General features: G+C 43.3%; 1 long non-coding RNA gene across 1 annotated transcript; it reads right to left on the reverse strand.

The window, feature by feature from the left end:
* Positions 1–5,113: 5,113 nt before the first annotated feature.
* On the reverse strand, positions 5,114–6,745 carry LOC143413946 (uncharacterized). Its single transcript, XR_013094505.1, has 3 exons — positions 6,435–6,745; positions 6,127–6,180; positions 5,114–5,698 (listed from the first exon to the last, which is right to left on the reverse strand). It is a non-coding gene; the product is annotated as an uncharacterized LOC143413946 (long non-coding RNA).
* Positions 6,746–17,545: the final 10,800 nt, after the last annotated feature.

Consider the following 17,545-nt stretch of genomic DNA (forward strand, 5'->3'; position numbering starts at 1 on the left):
GCCATCTTAATCTGGACTGTCAAAGGCAACTTTAACGCTGACTGTTCTGACAATCCATTTCATATCATAATCTGGTCAGATTTGCCAACCTCTGCACCAGAGTTTTAATAGTATTGCAATTTTCATTAGTTTATCTCTTTATTTAGCTTTGACGTCAGATGTTCAATTTTATATCCATTTCTAATTAGTTTTTACCAACTATGTGCTAGTTTAGTTTAGTTTTTATTATTTGAAAATCCTCAGTTTCAGTTTAGTTTTAATTGTGTTTGCAATAATTAAGTGTAACAAAATTCCAGTTTCATCATATCAGTCATGCTCCTCCGCTACTTATCTTTAGGTATTGAAATTATTAACTCTTACAGCACCGGGTGTTCGTAATTTTGGTTCAGGTGAATTGATAAACTTTGTGAAGGCAGTTGACTCACACCGTTGTCTAGATGTTCCCGTCCTGTTGCCTCGGGATGCGTCACGCTGCCTTGTCTGAGGTTAGCGTCTGTTTTCTGGGGATGAGGGATGAGTGGTTGAGTGGAGGGGAGTGTACTCCCTTACCTTTTCAAGGTAAGCTAGGTTAGCCTCCTTGTGTGAGCTTTTCAAGTGCACTTTAAGGTTTGTGGGATTTTTTCCCATTTTATAAATATCCCTCATAATTTGTCTCTTTCCACTAAAAGACACTTGCTTTAACCAAAACACAGTCATATTCAAAATAATCCCAAATTGAACTCTGTTGCTCTCTCCCAACTTTTCCTGACATGATTCTGCATGAGGACGACGCAGAAACCAGTGTCGCCAACTCCTCACAGAGGGGAAATCGCTATTGGTTGTGCTAAAAATCGCTAGAAGTCTCCAAAAGTCGCTGAATGACGCCATCGCCTAGTTTTGCATAATTGGTCATGCTAACCTCATTGTAACCCAAATTGTTGGAGAGAGAAATAACATCGTGGAAGAGACATAAAGTGGGTAAAAAACGTCCTAACTGCATTTAGAGTCTATTTAGAACTACAAGTTAAATTTGTTTTGCCATTATTGTTTGTTGTTTTTTGACACAATTCCAACCCTGCTCCTTCACCTGGGCTTGGACCGGCAAAAGTGATCCGAAATAGGCACTCCTGTGGAGTTACTTCGTGTGTGTGGGTTTATAACTAATTTTAAACCTTGTGATCCATAAAACAGCATAAGAGTAAAACGGTAAAACAAGAACTGACTGCGTTATAGCCCCGCTGCTTGTTGAGAGTAAAAGTGATACGCGCTATCACATCTTTTGTTAAGGGGTCTGGAGACTTACTAAATATAGCGACAAAGTCGCTAAGTTGGCACCACTGGCAGCAGCACAGATGACTCGACTAACGTACCACCACCTGCTGGCATAATGAGACAGCAAGGAAAAATCTGGAAACTAAATTTCATTTTCATTCTTGACTATTGACATCAATGAAAATTAAACACATTTTGCTATACATTCAGTTAGTTGTGTGTATGCTTTAAGCATCCACACCATTAAGATCCTGTTTCTCTTTATTCTTTATTACTTCCACAATTTTGTGCTATTTTCACCGTTTAAATTTTAATCTATTCTGCTATTTTTGCTCTTTCCGGCCATAACTTTTGATATTTTTTCTTTAAAAAATTTAAGCTTTTTCTTCTAATTTGTCCCATTGAAATGAATGGGAAACTTCCGCAATTCTGCCAAACCTTGCTTGTTTTTTTTTTTTTGTTTTTTTGAAACTTTAACTACTACCCCATCCTTTCGGCTAGAGCAACCATTCAAACTTTAAAATGTACATGAATTATTGGGCTATTCATGTATGATTCAGCTTTTTCATATCTTTTACCGTTTTCATCTTATCCCTCTCTACGTTTTGAGTTGCAAAATTGTGATTTTTCACAAAATACATGCGTTGTTATGGTTGCTATGCTCTTGGCTTGAGGGAAATGGGAATGTCATGTTACAGTAGATGTGCTAAATATAGCATTAATTTAAAATTACAATATTCATAGTTCATCACAGCGTCTCTGGTAAATCACAGTATTTTCTGCTATGTTGTACTATTTTTTCTAAATCCTAGTGTTTCTGTAATGTTTAAGTATTTTTGGTTAAATATATTTCTTTTCTGTTATCTTATACTATTTCCCCTAAATTCTTATACTTTTGAGAAGTTATCATGTTTCTGGTAAGTTACAATATTTCTGCTAAGTTCTGCTATGCTATTGTATTTCTGCCAAGTATTATGTTTCCTCCAAGATATTACAGTTTTACTAAGTTATTAGATTTTCGCAAAGTTCTTTTGCTTCTGCAAAGTTTCTTACAATTTCTGCTACTTTTCAGCTTTTTTCAGCTACTTTTTGCATGCAGCTTCAGCTTTAAAGCATCCACACTGCTTTTTCACAGGAAATGCAAATTTTTCTAGTTTTAGTTAGTTTTCCTTTTTTTTGTTTTTATTTTATTTCCGTTAGCACAAATGTTTTTCCACTTCTAGTTTTTGTTATTTCATTTGTTTTCTTTAATACTAATAACCTTGCTCTGCACACTGGAATAAACATAATCAATATTATCAACATTTTACTGCGTGTTATTTCACCATCTTATCGATTCAAATGCTCCCTTTGCATGTGGTTTGGCACATTACATTTATCTAGAACTCCACTCTGTCTCTAAAGGTTTGAAGACTTTCTCATGTTTGGGGTCAACTTTTGAGAATTTGGAGCAGGAATAAGTGAAAGTTATGGTGTTATCACCCCCTTTTGGGGCTTACCTTTCTCAGTCTTGAGTTCAATTCCTCCCTATTCTTTGCAAGTACCCCCTGTTGGTGGCGAGAAACTGTTGGTGTGGTCAAGTGGGTGCTGTAAAAACAAAAGCTCAGAACAGAACAGTCATCAGTCATGTACTTTATACAAAATTAAGATATATTGAATTTCATATTGATCCTCTGAGTGCAATGGTACATTTTAATTTGAATTTCTCAAAGCTAAGAACAATAGTTTTCTTTATTTGGCTCCTACTCTTATGCAGCACCACCTCATGTCGCATGCCCCTGTCGGCTATGTCTCTACTTTTTCTGAATTATTGACTATTTCAATGAAAGGACCTAAAAGACGGGGCCCAGTCTTTATCATTACCAGGGGCATCACTAGGTTTTAAGGACAGGGGGGGCTTAGCCCCCAAGAGATGCACACGACATGAACGAACGTAGAGAATGAGCACAAAATTTCACAAACAGAAAACAAAGACTGAGAAATTGTTTTCCTACTTTTTTGGACAGATTAAACATCCTAGGCCACCAATAGATCTATTGTTTTATTTAAGTCTGCTTTATAATACAGTACAACAAAAAAACAGAGGAAATGTGTTTGCCGCATCAATAACAAGAAAAAAACTGAAAATAAAAAAGTACATTTTTCTGGCTGCAATCACCAGTTACTTGGTGGGTGGAAGCATCAAAGAATGACGTCTGTTTTTAAGAGTGGCAAATCGGTCAATCACTCTGTTGTGACTCAGATGCTAAAGCGTGTCTTTTTCAATAGACATGACTGCAAGACTGTGAAGTCTTTTCTGACCCATTGTTTGACGCAGCCAGCAGTGCAGCTGACGCAGTGCACTAAAGGACCGTTCGCACGAGCAGCTGCTGACAGGCACTGTTAGGGCAACTTGGATGGTTGCCTTCAGAGAGGGAAACATGTCTGAATCAAGGAGGTTGTACACAGACAACATATTTTTGGGTGGACATCCAGCCTCTGTTTTCCGGGTAAGAAAGTTTCTGGCCACCAGAACCTCCTCTTTTTTCAGGTCAAGTTCATTCAAGTGTGGTTCACTCAAGAAGTTCTCAGATTTAGGACTGCATGCCTGGACGCCTTTTAGCAGCCCTGCATCTACACTGCAAAATCTTTGATCAAGCTCGCCAACCAGCCGATCCACACAAGGGAAAAGTAACTCTCTTTTCAATGTGTCTGAGTTGTTCAATTCAGTGCGTGAACCCACAGTTGCCTCCAGGACAAAATCCTCCATTTTCCTCTGTTTGTGCCTTGTCTTGGCACCTGGTTCAGGGATACTGTGGGTGTTACACAGGGCCTTGGTTTTCTCATACAGCTCTGTAGCAAATGCATCTGAGTGTTTGCCCTTAAGTGTGTCACACACAGCTTGTTTGCAGATAAAAGCTTCTGCCAGGTCTAAAGTCTCTTTCTGCAGGAATTTGTGGAGTCCTTCGGTTACAGACAGAATCGACTGAAACATCAGTAGTGCATAGACTGCTGAGAACTTGTAGAGCTTTGCTCTGAGACCAACAGCTATGGGGGATCCAATTGCAGATAGGCACTCCAAAATGGCAGGCAATGTCTCAAGAACTGCACTGATTGATCGCAACTGACATGCCCAGCGAGTGTTTGAAAGTTGCACAAGCTCAGTTTTTGTCAATCCAAGCTTTGCCTGAGTCTCCATGAACTTATGATGATTGACTAGGGAGGTGCTGAAGAAAGAATACACACACTCCAACAAGCTGAAAAGCTCCACAGCCTCTGGGACAGCCTTGCAAGTATTGCACAAAACCAGGTTGAGTTGATGAGCATAACAATGCACATAGATAGCCTCAGGATGGAGCCTTCTAAAATGTGCTTGTACACCTCCAGTGGAGCCACTCATAACGGCTGCACCATCATATGTTTGTGCTACACACTTAAGCTCTGCAAGACCATAGTTTTGGATCTGCTGCTGAATCTCATTTGCAATGGACTGGGCATCAAATGATTTTATCTCTGCAAGTGCAAGGAAACGCTCCTTCACTGCCCCCTCTGACACGTACCTGACACAAACAGCTAACTGCTCTGCCTTTTTATCCCTTGCCTCATCCACCATGATGGAATAGACTTTAGACTTTGTCATTTCAGATACAATGACACTAGTAACTTCCTGGGCACAACAGTCAATCATGTCATTCTGGGATGATGGTGAGATATACTGTGCATTTGATGGGGGATTATGTTTTTGAAGAAAAGGATCAAACTCCTTCAAAAGCTCCATGCATGCAAGAAAATTCCCTCTGTTTGGGCTGTCTTCACCTTCATCATGGCCACGAAAAGGGAGTCCCTGTCTCCCTAACATAGAGGAGACTGCAACAATTCGTCTGAGATACTCTCTTCTTTCGACTATCTCACTCACATTTGCAGTTGCTATCATCTGTGCAACGTTTCCCTGTTTGCTAGTTCCCTGGTAGCTTTTCCATGTAACAACACTGTCCTTATGTGTTTGTGCCATCTCATGCTTGCCAAAGATGACTAAAGCTTTCTTCCAGTTCTTGCAACCGTTACTGACCAAACTATCATGTTTGATGTTTTTGCCAAACACTCTACATGGGAAGCAGAAAGCTGCATTCTGGTTGACTGAATATTCTAACCAGTTGTGCTTTTCAAACCAGCTGTGGTTAAATGCTCGCTTCTGTGTACCAAACGTATCATGTGGATAGCTCTTCAGCTTCACCTGTCTGGGCCCTGTGTCTTTGTCACCTAAATCAAACCCTGTAGTAGAATGAGTTGCTGCAGCTGCTTCATCATTTTCCCTCTCTTGGCCTGTTTGCTCTCCTCTCTCTGTAATAACTTGATCTTCCTCTGCCTCTCGATCCATTTGCTGCAGCTCCTCTGTCTCTCCTTGCTCTCTCTGACTTGAACTTGCCTGTTGACCTTTTTCTCCCTCAGCCACTCCTTCTGCCTCACCCTTCAAGATACATTAAAACATACTGAATTGTAATGTAAATTGCTAATATCATGACTTCTGCTCCCGCTCCACAGTAATTTGTTGCTCCCAAATATTTTGAAGTTACAAACATTATATTTTGAGCACGCATGTGACTAAAATGGTTGCAATTTAAAGCCCTGAAAAATATTACTAAATTACTTGAATTGAAGTAATATTAAAATAGAACCCTCAAAAATATGTGAGTCAGGCTAATTTGACTTATATATATCTCTCTCTCTTTGCTCTCTCCACTTTCTAACCTTGACTCTCCTAAATAAAAGCTCAAGTTAAACAGGTCTTATATGTTGTACCGTGACTGAAATGTTTCATATTTCATATCCATATTGAGTCCCATAAAATTCTAATCAGACTGTCTGCATCACAAATGACTCCATCCTTTGACTCACCTCTCCAGCAGACGTCTCTCCCCTCTGCCTCTCTGTGCTCCTCTGCCCTGACTCCTACAGGTTAATGGGGATGGAGTGATGATTATTATTATTTCCACTGATGATAACTATACCTGAATGAGCTCAGCTGGATTTTTCAGAGCTAAAACGAGTGACAGAAATTAAAATTATGCTAACAATTTAACTTAGTGCGCTAGCCAGGTTTTTATTTACAAAATGGGGAACACCTGGTTCATTATTTACATGGGACTCTCTGCTGTTAGCTGGAGCTAACTAATTGTTACTACCAGCCAGTGATGAAGACTTACTTTCTTGAAAAACTTGCGTATATCCATGATTTCTTGCCGTTTGCCACATGTACGCTAGTGTGTCCGCAGGTGTATACGAGCGGAGTGTAAAGTAGCAGTGAAAACGAGGACTGGATTTTCAGTCATGTGGATGTCCCCTGTGAACAACTGGAACGGATTGGATAACGAAGCACTGACGCTACCTTAACAATGTAAAGCGAAAGGGACCAACCGAGTTATGATCATATTTGTGTGAATAGCGACAGGTTTATATTATTATTTCTTTAAACTCATATTCCTGCATCTTTATATTGAATTTGTCTGCAAGTTCTGTAAAAAAAAATCGAATAAGTTAAAAAAAAAAAAAAAACTAAAAAAAACCCCCACCAAATTATTTAGGGGGGCTTAAGAATATTTTAGGGAGGCTTCAGCACCCCTAAAATAGGCCTAACGACGCCACTGATCATTACATATCTCCATTTTGAGTGTGACAAGTCTATCATTCCCCTGTTATTCTTTTTTTTTTTTTTTTTTTTTTAAAACCTCCATAAAAGTTAATTGACTTTTTACAGTGGCCCGCAATGATTAATAATAAGATGTTCAGTCATGAGTGAAATCAAAGCTTTTCTTCACTTTAGCATTTTAACATTCCCAACAATATAAATGATATAATTAATTAAAACACAGTTATTCAAACACAATTTTTCTAAGGCAAACCTCAGTAACTCCAAATTTAGCAACTAAAGGGTTAAGTCTGCAGTTTATACTCCTGTGAAGTTACAGCCTCCCCCTTCGTCTCTATCATCCTTCTGTTCTTTGCCAAACAAAACAAAGCAAGACAAAACATCCACCCTTCTTTTACAGGCTGGGTGAATTGTTTGTAGACGTTTTTACTAACTCTAAAGTCAGTATCGTTTTTGTCTCAGTCAGTTAAAACTTTTAGTCGTCAGTCCATCACAGTCCAGTCACATGCATACTTTCACACACATTCATACCAGTTGTTGCTGATAATAGAGTCTCACGCGCAACTTATTCAAGACTCCATCACCAGCAAGATGACGTCATCATTTTAAAGGAAAACACTTCCTTGTTTTTGGACTGGATTGACTCGCTGCAATCCTCTTAGGGTCAGAACTTCTCATGTGGTTCAATGTCCCATATAAGTGAATTTCTCCCAAACCCATTATAATCATGGAGAAAACACTTTGCGACTGCTTTCAGAAAGAATATTTTATAGCGCTTTAAAGTTCAATCTCTCAGGCCTGGATTAAAGAGCTGATTTGTTAAATCAGGAGCTCACAAAATACCAAACTATCACCACCGGTGGACCACACCTCTCAGATGTTCTTATTTCAGTGCACTGCAACAACAACAAAAACAAACGTAACCAATAAAATACTCATATAGTAACAAATACTGGGGCTCATTGCAAAACACGTCCAAGCACAAACCATCTTTCTCTCTCTTAGAGAAAGAAAACAATCCAAACCTCACTGATAAAATCAACCTAGTGTCAAGCAAAACCCAAAAATCAACCAAAACTTCACCAGAAAGTTTTTCTCCCTCGCGGGACAATACTGTGTAGGAGCACAGATACCGTAACTCCTTTTTGCACTGACAAAAACATGTCAGACTTACTCGATTCAATAGAGGACACGGGCTACACACAAATGTTTTGCTTTGGTAGAAACTTAAACAACTGAGTTAAATCAACACAACCTTTTCATATTCAGTAAACCTGTGCCTTTTGTGTTCATAACACGATTGAAACAAAGTCATCAGATAGAAACAAATAACCATTTACACTTACCTTCATGTATAATTAAGCCATAAACAGACATCACGCACAGACATTGTTTTCATAACCAAACCGCCTTAGACATTGTCCCCCAAATCTACACAAACGCACTCTGGGTGACATGAAATGCATTTAACCAATAAACAATCAATGGCTTTTTGTTGTTGTAACAGATTCTGTATTTGGATGTTTGTGTGCAGCATTTGTTAGTAAAGCATTCTTCATTGCATCAGCGTGTGTGTATGCATCATTTCTCACTCAATCAATGAGTGCATATGTGTTCATGTGTGTGTTTCTCTTCGTTCTGAGTCAGTGCATGTAGATGTGTGTGTTTGTGTGTGTTTGTGTTCATCACTTTCCTGTTCTGGTGTTCTGGGTAAACCGCGGCCTGAAGCGTGCCCTGGGGTCCTGCCCTCCTCCATCTCCGTCTGTTTGCATCCATTGGTGCTGCTGCTCAAAGTTCTGTCCATACTGGTTCTGGCCCCAATTGAGGAAGTCCTTTTCTCCAGTGTCCTGCATCTTCTCCTTGTTCAGCTCCTCCTTAACTTGACCCTTTTGCTTCCGTAGCTCCTTCAGGGCTGGCTTCATGCTGCTGGCGCTTTTTCCGTCAGGTTTGGCGACCTCCTGCTCCAGCGAGCTCCGGCCTGATTTCAAGTCCTGTGTCTGGGACTCCAAGCCTGACTGATGGGTTCGATTGTCAGCCAGCTCCTCCTGAGCCATGTTCAGTTTCTGCTCTGATGCCTTGAACTCCCACCGAGGGCAGAAGCCTCAGCGTCTTTTCCGTACAAGTCAGATTGAAGTCCATTGATGTTGTCCTTGCTTTGCTCCACGGCCTTTTGCGGCTCTGCTGTTCGGCTCTTCTCAGAGGTCAGCTCCTGGCCGAGCCCCGACACCTGTGCCTTCAGCTTATTTTCTTCTGGTGCTTTTGTCCATTCTGAGGTGCCTCCTGACCTCAGTTACTCCTGTCTCTGGCACGCCCTTTTTGCTGCCCGATCATCCGTGTTGGTCCGTCACTGTCCTGCACAGTTTTAATGCAGCGTTGTTAAGGTCAGCATTCCTTTGCTCGGCCTCACTTTTCATCTGGGCTTAATGGGCGTCTCGTCACAGCTCTGTCAGCTGAAGCTGTCTGGAAATCTCCCCTGTGTAGTGAAACGGGCCTTGGATTTAACGCTCTCCGTCTCCGCTGTATGAGATCGTTTTCCTGCAGCACTGTTGACATTTTCAGGTTGTTGTTGTCGGTCCAGCTGCTGTAGCATTTGGTCAGGGTCACATCAAAGATGGTAGAGGAGTGAGCAAAGATGGTGGAGGGGAGAGCAGGAGTCCAGGTCAGCCTCGGCTTTCCGGGCCGACAAAGCAGCCTGTAATCAAGCATAAAGAGAAAAAACAAAACAAAAACAAAACAAAAACAAAACAAAAACGGACGAACGGGTGATGTTGTCATGAAATGTTGTGTTGGCTGTGTTATTCAGAGAGGGGAGGAACAACGGGGCCAGGCCCTGTGTTAGCCTTCTCTCCCCCTTTTTTTGTTTTTTCTCACCATATAATATAATATATATATATATAACATATAATCAACTCATAACCCACCAAGCTGGCAGGACAACACAGGTACATGTTAAAATCCTTAAGATCATGTTTAAAACCCCAAAAATGGAATTTTCTTTCATTCAGCAATCACTTGTATTAATCAATCAGCAGAAAACATGTCACAATTTGACTCTTTTACTCACTAAATTTGTCGTGTCATCACTGGTTGGTCAGACCAGTGTCCTTATTTTTGAAGTTAAGTTGTTGTCCTGCAACCCAGAGAGTTTATTCGTTAGTAGTGGATAACCTTTATCATTTAACAACAGGTGTATGCTAAGTTTCGCTGATTTAACCTTGCTGGAAAATCTTCACGTGTTCATGAATGTAAGCTGTTTGTTCATTGCGTGTGTGTGTTTTTGTTTCACCTTTTGTTGTGATGCTCCGGGCGCTTTCCCAACCTCCACAAGTTTGTTGGCCCCAATTTTATGTGTTAAAAACTTCTCTTAATTTCTCCTCTAATTCTCTCCTAGCTGCTGACTTTTCCACAGCTGCTGATTCTTGCTGAGTGTGGTTTCCATTACTATAATTTTGCTTCAGCCGCTGTGCTTGTGGGGTTGGTCCAGGCCCGTAGCCACCTGTATTAACACACTAAGAGATTTATTTAATATCATTTTCATCACTGTTAAATAGACCAGCAGGCAACACGCCCACCTTTACAGCGCAGACAACATGCCAGCCTCCCAACACACTCCTCTCTCTACTTTAGTTTTAAAACCCAACATATGTCACACCACAAAACTGAAACAAATCACAGCTGTATTTATCACTCACTCACTCTGCTGACTGAAGTGCCGGTCTAAATCATGCACGATTTGTCTCTTCTATATCAAAACCCAGCCAAACATCAAACATTCACCGTAGTCATTCAAAACCTTATTTGTAATATAATCAGCAAAATCAGCATTTTAATTACAGGCATGTATCATTGTTTGCAAATCATAATTATAAAGCTCTATAACACGCCAAACAGGAAGCAAAAGTCGTCTGTGCGCGTCACAGCAGCATGCGCACACACAGTCTAAAAATAGGTCGCAGTGCTGCAGCTGCACGTCACACACAGCCTCAAAGCCAGCTCACCCAAAGCTCTATTATTTTATATTACAAAGACGTCTTCTATATTTACAAACACTGACAGGCCTGACAGCTTTAGCGCCTAACCAATTTCGACAAATTTACCATAACGGGTCCAACCGAAGAAAGTTAACTTTTTTGCAGCCACTTACCCAGTATCTGTTTCCACAGTCTCTGGCCTAATTTCTAAAGTCCCTAACTCAATTTAACTGTGTCCAAAAAAGCGCGAACTAACCCTGTTCGCCGACAGGTCAAGGCCGCGCGTCCACGGCCAGGAGGGAGCGTAACCTCCGGGCTATGCGCTTCTTAGCAGTTTCCGACTGCCGTCCTATAATAATTTATAACAATTTGAAACAACAGTCAACACCCCAAAACAAGAGTCTGACTAAGGCAAGTGCAACCTAGAGGTCAATGGAGCAGTTTCCCTCACTTATAATCACACAGGTCCACACTTATAACCAATTTGGACTTTAACCAACAACATGACCAATTCCCTACCAAACTACTTGAGCCTCTAACTCAACTTCTTAGCAGCCTGTTCCTGCATTCATTTCATTCATTTCTTAACTGGCTCTCAGTACTGTAATTCACTCAGCAGTCCAACTGCTTTAACTCATGAGAGTTTTTCATCAAAATCAAAACAGACATCCACCAGCAACTTCAGTGAGTAGACTTTAATTTTGTGATGTCCAATTTGGCACACTTCGGAAATAGATTCAACAGGTAGTGCCTTACCTTTGTATAAGCCGGCTTGTGCCCACTCGCGTCAGACCACTGGCTTGTGCCTGTCCGTTCGACAACCTCGGACCGTCCAAACCTTCCACCCCAATACCACAAGACGAGCCCCCAAGATGTTACGGATTCAAATATTGGGGATGGAGACAAGAGGAAAAACCACAATAACAACACTGGTCCGGCCGGGATGATTTTAATGATCACACGCGTGGGAGATGGACACCGTACGCAGACAGCATCAGATCTCAAAATGGTGGAGCATTGCTCAAACTCTTATAGTCTCTAGTAGCCCCCACCTAATCATAAAAGCCTAAACATTCACATTCTCTCTAAGCTACGACCTTGGCTCCCTGTTTATCTGCTCCTGCTGAGATGGAGCAGGAAACTCCAGTTCTGTTCTCTTCTTAATCAGACAAATAAGACGATGACTTTCTGCGAACAGTATTTCTTATAACTTAGCAGTATAATGCATCATAAAACAACATCATTCATTCACAATAAATCAGCAGTCTAATGTAATGCAAATCAGTTTAACAAATGCAATAGTTATCAGCTTCTTCTAATTCAGGAGAATAATGCAAACTAAAACTACATAATAATTCACAATCTTTAATTAGGGGTATAACATGGCATAAAATAATATTATAATCCAACAACCATTATTTGATGTCAGTTGAAACGTTGAACGTTGATGTGGCCAGCAGGTGCACACACCACACATGTAGAAATATCAGTCATGCTGACAGGTCCAGATTTGATTTACCAACACGGCATTTCTTATTTCTGTAATACAAAAAGACTGAGACATAATGCTTCAGATGAACACAGTATCACTGGTCTGGCCCAAACAAGCATTGATGTAAACATTTTGTTGCAAGATCACAAGCTTCTGCTAATACAATTAAATCAGTGTCACCTGTACAGAGAGACTGTGGCCACTTTTGGGCAATAATTGTATCTGGATGGATGGATGGATGGATGGATGGATGGATGGATGGATATATTTATTTATTTTGTGGACCTCCTTAATCAATAGCGGAACTACAGGGCTGTTTCGAGGTGACCGACTGGGAAACACTCTGTGAGCCTCACGCCGAGGACATCAATGGGCTTACTGAGTGTATCACAGACTACATAACTTTCTGCACCGACTCCATTGTTCCAGCTCAGACTGTTCATTGTTACCCAAATAACAAGCCGTGGGTGACTAAGGACATCAAAGCCCTCCTCAACAACAAGAAGAGGGCTTTCAGAGGGGGCAACAAAGAGGAGGTGAGGAAGGTCCAGGTGTTACTAAAGGACAAGATCAGAGAGGCTAAGGACAATTACAGGAGGAAGCTGGAGTGGAAACTCCAGCAGAACAGCATGAGAGAGGTGTGGAGGGGCATGAAGACCATCACTGGATTCAGGCCAACCAACAGCAGGGGAGCTGAGGGAGGTGAGAATAGAGCCGACGAGTTGAATCTGTTTTTCAATAGATTCGACACCACAGTGTCTGCTCCCACCCCCACAACCTCACCCGCAGTCAGCCTGGAATCCAGAGCCACACCACTGTGCCAGCCTCTCTCTTCACATGTTGCCTCCTGTGAGATTCCTGACACCCCTCCCCCACCCATCACCTTCACTCAATACCAGGTTGAGATGCAAATGAGGAGACTTCACTCAGGCAAGTCTGCTGGACCAGACGGAGTGAGTCCCCTTGTCCTCAAGGCCTGTGCCCCCCAGCTGTGTGGAGTCTTTCATAAACTGTTTATGCTGAGTCTGAGTCTGCAGAGGGTCCCGGTGATGTGGAAGACATCATGCCTCGTCCCTGTACCAAAGACGCCTCGTCCCAGTGGCCCCCAGGATTACAGGCCCGTGGCACTGACCTCCCACATCATGAAGACCCTGGAAAGGCTCATCCTGGACCAGCTGCGACCCATAGTAAGACCACATCTGGATCCCCTTCAGTTCGCTTATCAGCCTCGTCTCGGAACAGAGGACGCCATCATCTACCTGCTCAATCGTGTCTACACCCATCTGGACCAGCCGGCGAGCACTGTGAGGGTCATGTTTTTTGACTTTTCCAGTGCTTTCAACACCATCAGGCCGACCCTCCTGGGTGATAAGTTAGCAGCGATGCAGGTGGATGCTTCTCTGGTGTCCTGGATTGTTGATTACCTGACAGGAAGACCACAATATGTACGTCTCCCACAGTGTGTGTCTGACAAGGTGATCAGCAACACAGGGGCACCACAGGGGACTGTCCTCTCCCCCTTCCTCTTCACCCTCTACACCACAGACTTCAGCCACTGCACAGAGACCTGCCATCTTCAGAAGTTTTCTGATGACTCTGCGGTGGTTGGATGCATCAGCAGGGATGATGAGACAGAGTACCGGGCTGTGGTCGACTCCTATGTCACGTGGTGTGAGCAGAATCATCTGCAGCTCAACGTGGCAAAGACCAAGGAACTGATCGTGGACTTCAGGAAGACCAGGAAACACTTGACCCCTGTTTCAATCCAGGGGGTCAGTGTTGACATTGTGGAGGACTATAAATACCTTGGAGTACACATTGACAATAAACTGGACTGGGCTAAAAACACCACAGCACTTTACAGGAAGGGCCAGAGTCGTCTCTATTTTTTGAGGCGACTGAGGTCCTTCAACATCTGCCAGAAAATGCTGAGGATTTTCTATGAGTCTGTGGTGGCCAGTGCGATCCTCTATGCTGTTGCATGCTGGGGGAGCAGGCTGAGGGTCGCAGATGCCAACAGACTTAATAAACTGATCCGTAAGGCCAGCAATGTTGTGGGGATGGAGCTGGACTCCCTCAAGGTGGTGTCGGAGAGGCGGATGCTGTCCAAGATAAAGACAATGTTGGATAACACCTCCCACCCACTCCATGACATGTTGGTCAGTCACAGGAGCTCGTTCAGTGAGAGACTGAGATTACCGAAAAGCACCACTGAACGACACAGGAAATCATTCCTGCCTGTGGCCATCTCCCTGTACAACGCATCCACTTAACACACTGGTTACTGCTACAGCTACACATGTTTCTTTTCCAACTATTTATTTATAAGTGACTTATGTATGTATGTATGTATATATATGTATATATTGTACTATTCTTAGTTAGCATATTGTCTGTCTTGTCTTAATGTTGGTTTAAAATGGAGCACTGTAACAAAAAATAATTTCCCCCAGGGATCAATAAAGTATTCTGATTCTGATTCTGATTCTGATTCTGATTCTGATAATCCCACCAGATGAGGGTGTTGACTCATTTATCTTCGGGGGTGAGGTCATTGAGGCAGTTGAACAACTCCTTGGTGGCAGGAGCCCTGGTGTGGACGAGGCTCGCCCTGGGTTCCTGAATGCTCTGGATGTTTTAGGGCTGTCCTTGTTGACACACCTATACAATGTTGCGTGGAGATCAGGGGCGGTATCTCTGTACCGCTCGATATAGATGGATAAATATGGTATTGCATTCATTGTTTAAGGATATAATTTTTTATTTCAATGTGCGTGACTCTTCTGATCCTCCTTGTCATTAACTTCGGGAGTGACTGAATTTCTGTACGTAAGGACTGTACTTTAGCCTGCCACACCTAGCAACTGTTAGAACATTGTTTTACTCTGTAGTTATATCCTGTTATGACTCGCAGTTGACTCATGGTCTTTACATGCATTCACTCTTTAGGTTCAAAAGTCTAAGCGATCAGATTTTAATTTTTTTTATTGTCACCTACCAGAAAAAGAATGACTTAGAACCCCGCAGGTATTTGATTTCTAGCTTTAACTTCATCGGGCACTCCTTGTGGAACACAGATGGTATCCATGTACACTCGTCCAGACTCTTGGAAAGACAACTCCCATTTTATTCTTTCCTTGCCCCGCTCCTCTATCGCTTGGGTCAACTGCTTAAAGTCTGGTAGGGTGAACAACTTAAAAGCCATGATTAGAGAAGCTAGCACACAGGTTCCTTTCTATTCAGAGGGGAATCTAGCATTCATCTTATGTTCCCTGCAAAGCCACCACACATCAGCCCAGCGGTATGGTTAACAAACCAATCCTATGGTACGGGGAATTGTCTCATGTCACCGTCTTAAGTCATGCAGATTCTGATATTGCTCATTCTCATAAAAGTAGGAGTAATTTTCATGATACGTTTTAGCATTTGGAGAAGGTTGTGGTTTTACAGCTGGGTACAAATAATGTAGAGCTTTATAGGTCTCACTCAGGGGCAGTGAAGTGCTTCTAAACAACTGCAGTGCACATGCTAAGCTAGCTGGACCATTATTTGATGTCAGTTGAAACGTTTATGTGGCCAGCATTGACCTAGCAGGTGCACACACCACACACCTAGAAATATCATCTTGGGAAACATCCAAAAACACACAATCTAACAATTTATTTTGGTCAGTGTAACTCAGACCTTCCCAAAGTGTGGGACCCGCCCCCTAGCAATGGGCCAGACACCCCATAGTCCCACAACACCTCCTACAGGACACCCCGAGGGACACGGTCGAATGCCTTCTCCAAGTCCACAAAACACATGTAGACTGGTTGGGCAAACTCCCATGCACCCTCAAGTATCCTTGAGAGGATAAAGAGCTGGTCCAGTGTTCCACGACCAGGACGAAAACCGCATTGTTCCTCCTGTATCTGAGGTTCGACTAGCGGACGAACTCTCCTTTCCAGCACCCTGGCATAGACTTTCCCAGGGAGGCTGAGGAGTGTGATCCCCTGTAGTTGGAACACACCCTCCGGTCTCCCTTCTTAAAGATGGGGACCACCACCCCGGTCTGCCAGTCCAGGGATACTGCCCCTGATCTCCACACAACATTGTAGAGGTGTGTCAACCAGGACAGCCCTACAATGTCCAGAGCCTTCAGGAACTCGGGGCGGACCTCATCAACACCAGGGGCTCTGCCACCAAGGAGTTGTTTAACTGCCTCAGTGACCTCCCCCCCGGAAATTGGCGGGTCATTCCCCTCATCCCCAGACTCTGCTTCCTCCTCGGAAGACGTGTCAGTGGGATTAAGGAGGTCCTCGAAGTATTCCTTTCACCGCCTGACAATTTTCTCAGTCGACGTCAGCAGCGCTCCGCCAGCACTATACACAGTGCAGGTAGAGCACTGCTTTCCCCTCCTGAGACGCCTGACGGTTCGCCAGAATCTCTTCGAGGCAGTCCGAAAGTCTTTTTCCATGGCCTCTCCGAACTCCTCCCACACCCGAGTTTTTGCTTCAGCCACTGCCCGAGCCACATTCCGCTTGGCCTGTCGATACCTGTCGGCTGCCTCCGGAGTCCCACAGGCTAACCAAGCCCGATAGGACTCCTTCTTCAGCCTGGTGGCTCCCTTCACCTCTGGTGTCCACCATTTGGTTCGGGGATTACCACCACGGCAACCACCTTGCGGCCGCAGCTCAATGCAGCAGCTTCGGCAATGGAGACGCTGAACATGGTCCATTCGGACTCAATGTCCCCAGTCTCCCTCAGAATGCTGTTGAAGCTCTGCCGGAGGTGTGCGTTGAAGATCTCGCAGACTGGGGCCTCTGCTAGACGTTCCCAGCACACCCTCACTACACGTACAGGTGCACCGGGTCTGTCCAGAACCCCCCCCCCCCCCCCCCAGTGACTCTAAGAAGGCTGGGTACTCTGAACTGCCACTCGGCGCATATGTACAGATAACAGTCAGGACCCGTTCCCCGACCCTAAGGCGCAGGGAACAAACCCTCTCATCCACCGGGAAAAACCCCAACGTATGCAGCAAGCCGAGGGGATATTAGAATACCCCACCTCTCACCAGGGGCAACTCCAGACTGAGACAGAGTCCAGCCCCTCTGGACAATGCAATAATTACAGGTGACAGGGGATTTCTTTAAATCACCCTGTAGTACTTCAGCTAAGACACCTGATTTAGAAAACACAAACACTGCAGTTGTCTTTACACGC

Source organism: Maylandia zebra, linkage group LG2, assembly GCF_041146795.1.
Source record: "Maylandia zebra isolate NMK-2024a linkage group LG2, Mzebra_GT3a, whole genome shotgun sequence".
In the NCBI taxonomy this organism is placed as follows: domain Eukaryota; kingdom Metazoa; phylum Chordata; class Actinopteri; order Cichliformes; family Cichlidae; genus Maylandia; species Maylandia zebra.